This window comes from Lepisma saccharinum, chromosome 30 (genome assembly GCF_977018435.1).
Source record: "Lepisma saccharinum chromosome 30, izLepSacc3.1, whole genome shotgun sequence".
In the NCBI taxonomy this organism is placed as follows: Eukaryota; Metazoa; Arthropoda; class Insecta; order Zygentoma; family Lepismatidae; genus Lepisma; species Lepisma saccharinum.
Window position 1 is genome coordinate 4,633,823 of NC_139258.1, and position 13,617 is coordinate 4,647,439.

General features: G+C 37.7%; 1 non-coding gene across 1 annotated transcript; it reads left to right on the forward strand.

Annotated features, from left to right (window-relative positions):
- The first annotated feature begins 2,816 nt into the window (after positions 1-2,816).
- On the forward strand, positions 2,817-2,888 carry TRNAP-AGG (transfer RNA proline (anticodon AGG)). The gene has a single exon. It is a non-coding gene; the product is annotated as a tRNA-Pro (tRNA).
- Positions 2,889-13,617: the final 10,729 nt, after the last annotated feature.

Consider the following 13,617-nt stretch of genomic DNA (forward strand, 5'->3'; position numbering starts at 1 on the left):
CCACATTGTTTTGCCCCGAACATATCCGAGAAACGGTAGCTTGATTCACACCACACGCTTGAGCTGTTAGATCCTGGCACTTCTTAAAGTCAATTTTACTTCTTTGTTCGTCACTCGAACACTTTTTTTAAAAAAAATTCTACACCTGAAAAATCACCTGTCGTGCCTGGCTTCGTACGACACTGTATTTTTCTCTCGCCATCACTACCACTTGGTTTACTCAATGACATGCTGCACACACCCACTAAACACATGAAAAAAAAAACTAACAATGACGGTATCCTCTTCGTCAACTTCTTCTGCCATCACTGGGAACGAACGTGCCCTGTTCCCTTAGCTAATCGGAAAGTTTCAGAATGCAACAGGAACGAAGGGAGAGCAAAAAGGATACAATGCAAATACGTTTATAATAACATTGCTTCTACAGAGGGAACGGTATAAGCTACAATCACGCTTGTTTTTCGTACATACTCGCAAATTCATTATCTTTCCATCTGTTGAACTACTGACACTTGAAATAATCTATTTATATCCGAGCGCCAGGTACACGATTTAGTAGCGAGGTGAAACAGCTTCTGAACTAGGCAACACCGCACGTCCGTGATTCGCTGGTGCTGTTCAGTCGTTCAAGGCCATATGCAGGAGATTTGACGCGCACTCTAGGCCCGCTACTGTTCATACTATATACCAACGACTTACCCGCTCCAGACAATACAAATATTTTAACACGCAGATGACACAACCATAACATGCAGTGCAAATACACAAGAACAATTAGAAACACAAACCTACATATCAGTAATTATAATAACTCAGCACTTAAATTCATATAACTTGAATGTAAACTATCAAAAAACAATGTATATGGCTTTCAATCCTGGAAATAAACCCAATTTTGATAATATAAACTTACAAATAGATTGTAATCAAATCAATTATGAAAATCCAGTTACATTTTTAGGTTTAGTTATTGATGACAAATTAAGATGGACATATCATATTGACCATGTATGCAAAAAAGTAGGGAAAAACGTATATCTCCTAAAACTCCTAACACAATATAATGTGTCTGAAATAAACACAAATCTATACTATGGACTTGTATATCCATACCTAGAATATTGCATAATAGCATGGGGAGGAGCTGCTCAGGAATACACTCAAAGATTGCTTACTCTACAGAAAAGAGCAATAAGGTATATGTTCAAAATACCAATTAGAAACTCATGTAGAGAATTATTTAGAGAAAATAAATTTATGACCATATATTCCTTATATATTTACAAAGTAATTGAATATGTACTAAAACACCGTAAATTAGATAAGAATTTGACCGTCCATCAGCACAACACACGTCAAAAAGAGAACTTCCACATGCAAGCACACAGACTTGTTCTCTCAGACAAATCACCTCATGTTGCAGGAATAAAATACCATAACAAACTTCCCACATACATCAAAGAAATTACAGAAACTCACAAGAAACTGAAATCAAACAGTATTTAACAGATATACCTCTTTATAATCTCAATGAATTTAAATAGTTAAACTGGATTAGTAAATTGAAGCATTTAAATTCTTTTGATATTGTATGTCTCCTATATTTGGATTATCTGTTTTACAAGTTTAGTATGTAACACTTATAACTGTTTATGTTTAACCCATATGATTTATGTGTATTTTTGTGTTTGCATTTTGTTCTTTTTATTGTAATCTTACTCCATTTGTAATATTTAGTATTGTATGACGTTTTTCACACCCATGGATATGGGTCTACGGAAATAAAGAATTTATTATTATTATTATCATTATTATCTCAGATCAATGTACTGGCATGCCAAAGGGGGGGCTCGGTGGATATCGCAGCCTCTCTTTGGTTCAGTATTCCTAAAAAAAAAAAGGTAGGCAACCCTCTCCTCTTCAAAAATCCTGGGCACGCCACTGGATCATTAATAATAAAATAAAAAAATCAAAAAAAATCAGCCTTATCACCTCAGAACTGAAAAGTGAATAAATTTAAAAACAAGTTGTTTGTAAAAGTGAAAAGAAGTAAGTGAAGAACATATGAAAATTACATTTTGCTGCTATAAAATCTATGGCTTGTCTAATGTTTACAGTAATCACTTTATTCAAAGAAAATATTTTTTTTGCACTGAACTCCAGTTCAAAATATGTGTTATTTCTTTAGTGGTCAGCCTTTTTCAGCATCTGACATTTTTTTTTAGCATTGCAGGCCCAAGGGAAGGTTATGACCCCACCAGTACCCCCTTTGGCATGCCAATTGTCATAAATAAAAAATATGTATAAATATAATTAAAAAACTGGCAGTAAATAAAATTATACCATGGCGGAAGCAATGCTGTACTGTTGCAGATAGTTTACCAATGCAACAACAGAGGGCAGGAACGTGCGCTGTTAGAGATTTTCGTTACTAGATGGCAGAAGCGTACGCAGTAGACCACTCTTCGTGGTAAGGAATTTCATGGTAGGGTTTTCCCAATATCAACTTGTTTCGTTTTAATTAACATCTGGCTTTATGTAAAATATATGTAATGTTTACATATATAAAAATATCGTACCAATACATTCTTTTCTGTAGTAAGCAGTAGCAAATCAATCAATAAATCAGGAAATAGAGACGAGTATATTCACACTATTGAAGTTGATATTTGCGAATATTCTTTAACGTCGATAGTAATACTATTATTTATAATAGAAGCAACATTGGGAGATATAATCTCATGTTTATAATTTATGAAAATCAGAAATGAATAGGACACTGATGATATTGGTAATTTGTGAGTAACTTCCTTCGTGGCTCGTTGGTCTAGGGGTATGATTCTCGCTTAGGGTGCGAGAGGTCCCGGGTTCAAATCCCGGACGAGCCCTGTGTAACTTTTTCTTCCCCTATCTCAAGTTTATTTAATGTTGTGATTGTTTATGATACAAATATTTTTCATTTCACTGCAAGCAATCTTTGGTAATAACGAAAGTAGACAATTATAGATACTCTATAATTTACGCTTAATGATTGTGTTACCTTGAAACGTACAACACAAGCTACTGACTACAGAAGTTAAATAGGCATTTAGGTCGATATCCTGGCCCTGTTAATGAGTAGTGCTCGTAAAATTACTTTTAACACAGTTACTGTGTGCTAGGAATTTTCTTCCTAACATATTAGACAGCATCAATGATCATTAACTGTAATAAATTACACGTGTGTAGACTTACATGTGTTTTATTTTTATTTATTTATTTTATTGCAAGAATCAAACGATGGCACAGAATCGGCTTTGCTTAAATGATCATTTACATTATTTTACAATCTCCCAAAACACTAAAATCTTCGCGTGAAATTAAAAATGGCAAATTGCAAAAGCGTGCATGTTCTAAATTTAGAATGCAACGAAACCTCGCCTCCTTGCCTTAGACGATTCCACCAAATCCTTTCACCTTAGCATCCAGACAGGACACAGGTTGGGAACAGAGTTTGCCAAATTTAGCCCTTCCTGCACGTAAAGTAACTGTTGATAACGTTATTTATATTGAACAAATAACTGTTAGGGGCATTTCAGACCGAAGCTGTAAGCCACACGCAACACGGAGAATTCACGCCAAAGCAACACGAGCCCATTTAGTCTAAAGCAAATTATCCGCCGAGTATGACAACAGACCAAGAGGACACGATGCACGGTATTGCGAAAACGGCCCAGTCCGAGCGACACGTAGCGTGAAGCGACGCATGCAGCTTGTCGTGCATTGATTCTGATGATTCGCTTCCGAGAGACACGTGTAGCTTGATGCCTGTTGCTTCGGTCTGAAATCTTCTTTGGGGATATTTCACATCGAAGCGACACGTCTCGCTTGAAGATTTCACCAATCTAAGGGAGAACCAAGAAAACGACAGGTGGCACGTGTCGCTTGGAAACGAGCTAATCAACAGCAACGTTTCACACCGTAGATGCATAACAGGCCGCACAAGCCTGTTCGATTGGCAAAATACTCAAGCGACACGTATCGCCTGTCGCTTCGGTGTGAATTCCTAACGCTGGCTTGCGCGGCATGTCATGTCAATACGATGCGAAGCGTTGTTCTTGATTGACTAGTTCCCAAGCGACATGTGTCGCGTGTCGCTTCGTGTGAATTCTCAGTAACACTTACAGCTACTTATTTTTAGAAGTAGCTACTTAGTTACAGTGAGAATTTCTCCAAAAGTAATGACTTGTAACTTCGTCACAAGTAACGAAAGCGTCTATAGGGACAGCTTTAGCAACTTGGAAATACATGCTAACAGCACCAAGTGCCTAACCTATCCACGTATGCATATAATAGCTTAAATAAACAAAACTACCTAACCTATTTACATGGTTATTTCTGCTTTTATATGCCTAAGTGGATAGATTAGGAAGATCAGATTTGGTTCTGTTACCATACATCTCTGACTATACTTCCAAAAACGCCTGACAACAGGCACGTATCAAGAAATATATTTCGGACCAGTAGCGTACGCAGGATCTTATCAGGGGGGGGGTTATTTCTAAAACTTTCTCCAAATTCACATTACCATTGCTTTATTACACTCTAATTAAATAATAATAATCACAATTAATTAAAAATACTGAATTACTACTAATAATACTACAAATACCACTACTACTATTATGTACTAGAGATCTACATAAATATAGTATTTTCGGAAGCAATAGAACAATATCACTTTCTAGTCATTCGATATTTATCAAATTCTGGGAGCATTTTTTGTTTCTTTGTTACGAAGTAATTGTCTGGTCAACGAGATGAGACATTTTAAGTGTGAAGAAAATCCATAAAAACAAGAAAATATATTAAAATAAATTAAAATAATCAAAGTATGGAACTCATCCAAGGAGCTGCGGTGGTCTGGTCGGTAGAGCTTCTGACAATCACGCGGAAGATCCGGGTTCGATTCCCGGAATTGGTTGGAATTTTTCAGGCATAAATGTCCCCGATAATTCACATCTGGATTGTCTCCCTGTTCTTACCAACAAGACATCTTACAATAGTTAAGCTTATTGTCGTTTGAATAATTGTCTAGTCAACAAGGTGAGACATTTTAAAAGCGAGACATTCAAACATGCTGCGGTAAACAATGGGAAGGTGGACTGGTGACTGTTCTTGTCCGCCTAGCCTTTGTCTATACATTAGCCGCTTACAACGAACCAAGAACTTTCTTTAGTTAATTCTAATTCTTCACACAAAAAATACATGTTCATTAAACACTGGCGTACGTAGAGGGGTGACTGATGGGGTTGCAGCCCCTACCGAAATTTTGAGAAAATCAGAATTTTTAAATAAAAATCCGTCAAGAACTTTAAAAAATCAAAATGTGTAAATGCGAAATCTCTTTTAAAGCGAGTCCCGATTACCATTTTTGTCTTTGAATATAATTTTAATAGACTGAAAAGCTCCAAAAAATACGAAATATTTTATTATGCATCCTGCCCTCCAAAACGAAGCCATGTGCTTTCCATATTTACTATTCCAGCCCATCCCGAAAAAAAGAAATCCTGCGTACGCCAGTGTATTGAACATTGTTGCAACTGAGATACAAAACAACTTTTCTCTCTTTTAAATCATAGTTGCCCTCATATTTTATTTTCGCAAGGATTCGTGTTAATTTTCAAGGCATTAACTCTGAAAGACGTGTGTGTTTGGAATGCTGTGCTTTTCTCCGTGCTGCATGGAAATAATAATACATATTATTATTATTAGTAGTAGTAGTAGTAGTAGTAATAGTAATAGTATTGTCCCAGATCTTTGACTGTGGTAAATTGGCCATTTAATTTCTTTCCACAGCATTTTTCATAACATTTCACAAGCTCAAGGGGGGGGGTTAAACCCCATAACCCCCCCTCGCGTACGCCACTGTTTCGGACGAACCAAGTGTCTCAAAATAGTAAAACAAAGAAAAATGGTAAAAAAAGGTAAAGTGCTCCCCTGTGCTTTTACCACGCCATGAAGACGTATAGGGGGTGTGGGGGTAACACTTTCTTGTTCCGGTCGTGAGTAGGGGTGATGTGATCATCATCACGCCCCTGACCGCCTTTACCCACCACGGTTTCCCCCAGGTACCCATGTTATTCGACGCTGGGTGGGCGCCAGGGCCGCTTCCAACGTTAGAAAAGTTCCCGGATTTAAACCGGCCGGGGATCGAACCCGGGACTTTCAGCATGGTAGTCAGAGGCGTTACCGACTGACCCACCGCGGCCGTCAAAACAGTAATAATAATAATAATGTTAAAATTAAAAGAATTACAATTATATTAAAATTATTAAAATAGCATTAATTAAAATATTAAAATTAATGAATAGTATAGTTTTGTTTCATGAATAGGTGAACCGCGGTGGCTCAGTCGGTAACGCGTCTGACTACCATGCTAAAGGTCCCGGGTTCGATACCCGGCCGGTTCAAATCCGGGAACTTTTCTAACGGTGGAAGCGGCCCCGGCGCCCACCCAGCGTCGAATAACATGGGTACCTGGGGGAAACCCAGGGTCAGGTCAGGGGCGTGGTGCTGATCACATCACCCCCACTCACGACCGGATCAAGAAAGTGTGGGGCGTTACCCACACACCCCCTATACGCCTTCATGGCGTGGTGCTATGCACAGGGGAACACTTTACCTTTTTTTTACCTTTTTTTATAGTTTTGTTTCATGAATAGGTGAAAATACGGTATAAGGACAGTGATATAACAGCACGTATTATCTAGCTTACGTGTAGTGAAGATCAGCAAAATTTGTAAAAATAAACTGCCCTGGCAAGAAAATTAATGTCATATAGATAAAGAATTGAATATTTATTGAATATAAAAAAGGATGTTAGATCCAGTTGACGAAAAGTAAAGTTCCTGGTAATATTTTATGCATATTGTTACAAGTAGTAATAAATCTTGCATATTCTTTGATACTGTCATTCTTTGAATGATCCCAATACATAATCCTTGCCTTCCAATAAGTTTGGCGGAATTAAATAACTCTCCATTAAACGAGTATATTTTCATTATTTAATTTTAGCTATTTTATTATTTAATTAAGTACTAAGTAAGTTTTTCGGTTGGGGTCCAGACCCCCTGGACCCCTTCCTAAGTACGTCCTTGGTTAACAAATAAATCGAATACCAGCAGGGCTCAGTTACTTGATACGTCAGTTAGCCGAACTGCATGCTGGGAAATGTCGCCAAAAGCATCGGGAAGCTTTCACATTGTGAGAATGGGGCAAACGGAGAAAGGAAAGAAAAGCCAATTCCTGCCGAATGATAGATGTCGTCCCAAGCGCCTGCTCCTGGGCTCCGAAGGTGTAATTTGGCCCTACCTGATCGAGCCAGGGAAAGTTGGCCAACGAAGGCGGAAGAACTTCGCCCAAAAATTTCACTTTTTTCCAGGCAGCCATTTCGATGGACTTCCTGCTGCCTTCGGGAATCTTTTCTATACCTTCAAGACGTTGGAAAGTCAACCGTTACGGAAACACGTGGTTGATAGGGATTCCATTGAATTAATTCAAGGTCAAAATCAGTGGCAAAGGAACGTTTTGATTTGGGGGACTATTCATACAAACTATTTTCTTGGCGGGGAGGGTAATGCATCCACGGCGTTGGGGTGGTGGGCACCCCTGTTTAGGGAGGAGGGGCAGATCAAGTATAGTGTTCAGTAAAGCTAAGGAAAAAGTTACTTTCAGTAGAGAGGCTGTCGTAATTAAATACTTCACATGGTTTGAGGGGACAAATGACATGATTGGGGGGCATCCCTGAACCTCACCAAACATGTAATAAGGCAGTGGCGTGCGGTTACCATTTAGATAGCCGAAGTACTGAATATATAGCTAATTTTTAAGTAAACAATAGTAAATCAAGAGGCAGGCTTGCCTTGATAAAAATAACAGGTGGTAATAGTTTAAATTAAGAAAATATATATACATAGCAATAGGACTTTGGTCAGGTTTTCGATGTTAATAGTTCGAAAGACGTTTTTGTGCATGAGTTTGGGTTTTGTTAGAATGTAAATGGGCTTAGATTTTGATGCAAATGCATCTTTTTTTGGTAAGGCAGAAACATTGCATAAGTAGATAGGAACGTGTTTTACACGTGAGTGAGGTCCTCCCCAATGGAGCAGTGATGTCGACCTCCTTGGCGGAGTGGTTAGTACAGCGCGCTACGACGCCAGGGGTTCCGGGTTCGAGTCCCGGGTAAGGCATGGGTATTTGTGTTTGTCCAAAACATGAAAAACTGAGAATACTGTAAAAATTGAAAAGTGTAAAAGTTGAAAAAGTGTGAATGACGGGGGATACCACCGCGTAGGGGTATTCCTTAAATTAAAAAAAAAAGTGGTAGGGCTGTTGGCTTGTAATCAAGGGGTCCCGGGTTCGATACCCGGTGGAGGCACTTGGCACAGTGGTTCGGATCCCACTTTAAACTGTAGGTCCAGTCCCGATTAGCCTTACTGTGCATAAAGTGGACTTAAAACAACAAATCAACAACTACACGTAAGTGAATAAATTGGGATGCCTTGTTAGGACATTTTTTGCATTTTTTGACCCTTTTTGGAGTAAAGGTCATTTTTTAAAACTTTTTAAACCGTTTAAGTCATCCCGGGTAGGATACAATAAAAAACATAAGTCAATCAAAAAGTTAAAACAAACGATTAATATGTAGAATATCTTGTACCTTCTAACTTAATTATATATAATAGTTGAATTTTTATGCAAATGACAAATTTAGACTGTTCACTCACAAGATAGGATAAAGTTACAGCATTTAATTTAATTTTAGAAATTGAGGTTGAGGTGTTGGAAGTAGAAAACTTGAAATCGGGGTATGTTTGGTCGAGCGTTGGGGTTAGCTGGGGATGCTCCCGTGCTTTAGCATGGCGGCAATGCAGGCCCGTAGCTAGAGGGGGGGCAAGGGGGGCAACTGCCCCCCCCCCCCTGTGAAAAATACAGAACACATTCCTACTTGGAATTCTTACTAATCTTTACAATTATATCATGTGTTACTCTAGCAACATTACAAAGACACTTAGTGACATTTTGAGTAGTATTGTATTAAAGGTGCCTAATGTGTTTGTATGTTTTTCTTGGATGTCTTGCTATGAACTTGGAAGTGCTTAATTTTTTGTTTCCCAAGTCTATCTTTTGGTAATAGTGTGGTAGAGAGAGGGAGTGGATATTTGTTACTTTGCGTTGCTTTTCTGTCACTTATAGCTAATCGCAACAATGAAGGATGACGTGAAATTGATGAAGAGACACTCATAAACAGTGCCACAACTACAGGGGGCAGAGGGCATTGTCCCTCCCCGACCTTGGATGGAAATCCATTCTAGGGGAAGCAAACATTGAAGTAAAAAAACAAGACTAGGAGAATCTAAGAATAGCAGGACAATTGCATACTCATGATGGAATTAATTTTTACGTGTTCCTTGCATTTTTCTACCAGACGGCCAAGGGCACTTGCAAGGGGCACAGAGGGGTAATTGCCCCCCTCGATTTCAAATTTTATACAAATAAAAAAACATTTCGTAAAATTTTCTTGCTTGCTTCGCTCGCATTATCTACTATTCTTACAGTCCAAGTCCAGAGCCATAGCTATGGGGCGGCAGGAGTCGGCTCTGGAAGCCAAACGATCTATATGAAAAAAAAAATATGTTAAACAGAATGCCATGGTGCCCCGTAAAATTATTGCACCCTATTAAAAAATTTCTTTCTATGAAACTTAATATGAAATATTACTGATGACACTGTAATCCAATAAGTCATTGATCAATCAAGGGATTCCTATTTGTTTGTCAGGTGTCAAAACATGTATTTCAACTATAATATAATACAATTCACACAATAATTTGCAAAATGGTTAACGTAACCAGTAGGCAAACGTTGTCTGTAGTGATGCAAGAGTCTCTCCTTTGGAAGAAATAAAGTCCGTGGTGAACTAAGGGACCCATGTTTTAATGTTTTAGCAAGGTCAAAAAAAATGTATTAGCTACAAATGTTTACACAATTCATCAAAGTATAGATAATATGTAACCATCAATATTTAATTAATTCTATTTTCTTGCATAACACAACACAATGGTGTTGTTGGATTCTCGTTAGATTCCTTTGTGTGTAAAAATCTTGCATACTGGAAACTAGAGGGAATCATTATGAAGCATGATTTATAAAGGGCTCCCTTAATCAGTTCTGCAGAGAGGCCCAAAGTTGTTGGTGCATATTAATAATCTATTAACATTATCGACCTGTAAATATCAAGTAGATACAGTCCATATTAGCCTACCTTGGTATTTATGTTAAACTTCATATTCTTTGGCAATCTGGAAAGGTCATTATCGAAATATTGCTATTTGATGTTGCTCGAAGTTAGTTTGTTCGTTGCAGTTTCAAGATATCATCCCTTTTCTGTTACTTATCTCTTTTTGGGGAGGGGGTAAGTGCCTCCGTGTACCCTGTTATATCTGCCAATGCGACACAATATATTAAAAATTTGCCCCCTCTAGGATTGACTTTGCCCCCCCTACAAAGAATTCCTGGCTACGGGCCTGCGGCAATGAGACATCTGGGGTTCATGATTTGCGAAAATTTTGGTTTTTTAGAACTGAAAAAGTCTAAGAGGTGGTAAAACAGCTGCGACTTTCTACCGATACGAAACATGTTCTGCACATTTCCCTGGGCCAAAGACAATGTCACGTGCTTGTCTCCCAGCACGGTGATTGGTTGACCACGAACTGTGGTGCCAATTTTTTTTATTGTCCTTTCCTGAAATCGCTTTACTAATCGAATATTGGCCGTAGCTGAAAAGAAAAGAAATCACAGCGAAAGCGGCTGTGACGTAATGCATTTGTCCTGGTGAACTGTGTACACAAAAGCAACGTCTTGCAGTTGCCTATTTCCTTGAATCACGATAAAACAATTTCTGCCGCCGGGACGAAAGCAGATGTTGAGGTACAACAATGCGAAAATAAGGAATTTAGGTCTAATTGAAAGGTTTGTTATGACATGCTTGTCTTGCAGCAATGCCTTCCAGTTATCATATATCATTCTCTTCTGCTTTGTCATTCTATACCTCCGTACAACAATGGTCTTGCAAAGATGAACAAATTATACTACACGATTGTCGTGTTCCTTGGAGAGCAATTAATGATGGCAATTTTCGAAAACAATGTTTTTCGATTTTCGAAAATGGAATTTTTAGTTTTTCGGTATTTCGAGAAAAAATGTCGTTTCTCGTTTATCGAAAAAAAAATCGTTTTCTTTTTTCGTACCTTCTTTGTTCGTTTTTGAAAAAAAAATATTTTTCAATTTTGAATTTTTCGTCCCAAGGTTTTTTTTCCTTGTGGTCGATCTATATAGGGGCCCATGGGCCACCCTGGGAACAGATTTTGTAATTCTTTTTTTTAAAAAAAAGTTACAAGCAATGTAACAAAATATCAATTTGGTACACGTTGTTAATTAGTTACAGCGGTTGTTTCTTTTAATTTCAGAAATTTATCTCTCATTAGAGATTTGTAAATTGATCCTTTGGTTCACCTACCTTAGTAATACTTAAATCATATGAAAAATAAGGCTATTATTTTTCGCAATTATAGCCGTTATTATACACAGGGTGTCTATAAAAGAACTCCGGGGTTTTAAACAACTCAGGTTAGTTAATTACTTTCAAATTAGTAGCTCATCAAGTTTTATTCACGCCGTTTGGAGTTTATTCCAACAAAGGTTGGCAACGCTGCGCAGCGTTGACCTTCAAGTGGTCGAGCCGAGACGAGCAAAGTCAGTGCAACGGCGACGCCACAACGGAAGGCACAGTGTGTGATATGCAGAGGCGCCTCAATTGTGGGGAAAAGGACAGCTTGCTCTGAGACGACATTCATGAGCACTTCTACATTCTTATTTCTTCATATAGGAGAAGTATTTATTTTACACGAGAACGCTGAACTAAGCTTATATTACATTTCTTGGATCTGAAGTGACGCATGCGTCAATTGTGGGAAAATAATTATTACTTTCTTTCACTTCAGATGCAAGAAATGTAATATAAGCTTAGTTCAGCGCTCTCGTGTAAAATAAATACTTCTCCTATATGAAGAAATTAGAATGTAGAAATGCTCATTAATGTCGTCGCAGAGCAAGCTGCCCTTTCTCCCACAATTGACGCATGCGCAGCATGCACCGCATGCGTTCACAAGACGCCTCTGGTGATATGACTTCTAGAAACTGGATCTATGTATTACTGTACATCGGAACTTTCGAAGCGAGTATGGTGGTGTTGCGCCTTTGGACAAAACCATTCGTCAATGGCTTAAGGCGTTTAAAGAAACTGGAAGTGTGAATTGGAAGGAAAGGGCCTATTCCATGGCCTCCAAGAAGTCCGGACCTTACTCCCTTAGACTTTTCCTTATGTGAACATGTGAAGAACATGGTTTATGCGGAGATATTCAAGATGTCAACCATCTAAGGCAAAGAATTATCGCATCTGTGGCAACCATCACCCCAGACATACTGGCCAGGACGTGGCAAGAAGTTGATTATCGTTTGTATGTGAGCCGCGGAACAAGCGGGATTTACTAAATTGTAAACAAACTTGATAACATTACCTTCAAAAATATGTATTTACTTTTTCCTGAGTTTCAGTTTTTAATAAAATATTTAGCTTCAAAATCCAGGAATTTTTTTATAGACACCCTGTATTTTTATTAATATTTTATTATAATTATATATTATATATTTAAAGTCTATTATATGGTCAAGGTTCTTATTGGAGAAGTTATGAGAGTCAGGGTGGAAATTAGGTGGGGGTGGGATGTCAAACCTCAATGAATGATAAGAAATGCAAGTAACAATAACTACATAATTAATTCTTGTCCTTTTATTAATGATGGTAAGTTTTGCAATTGTTATGAAACTGTACCTATATAGACAACAAGAAACACAGTGGTTCAAAAACAAAATCGTTTCTTGAATTTTAGTGATAAAAAATGTAGCACGTCAGTGGCGTGCCCAGGACTTTTGAAAGGGGGTCGCGTATAATTTTTTAGTAGTTAGGCTTCATTTTGTCATCTTTTCCTGTCTGGTCCAAAGGGGGGTTATGACCCCTCCCCCTACCTACATAAAGTAAGTTAAAATTAGCATCAAGCATAAAAATGAAAGAAAACATGTTTTTTCAATGCTTATTGTTACGTATGGCAGTTGTCAGTGGTAGGAAAAAAAAAGGCTTAAAAAACTTTCCTTCCAAATTTGTACATGCTCATATATTGGAATTTTACTAACTGGGATATTCACATTCACATCATAATTAGCCTATTCAAGTGTATAATATACATGAAAAATTAATTTGAAGCTGTTACTAAATCTTTGAAATCCAATCCAAATAAATTGTTGTTAATCGGTATCTTATGTTATAAATACAATTACTAGAGGCACATATTTTTGGTAAATAAAAAAGCGAAATTTCGGTAAAAAAAACCAGTCGATTTCGGGTTCAAAAGCGGTAAATAAAATAAAATTTCGGTGTTATAGCGGTGAATAATCACATCAAAAGTGCTATATAAAATGACATTTTGGTTTTAAAATTGTGAATATAATCCTAAATTT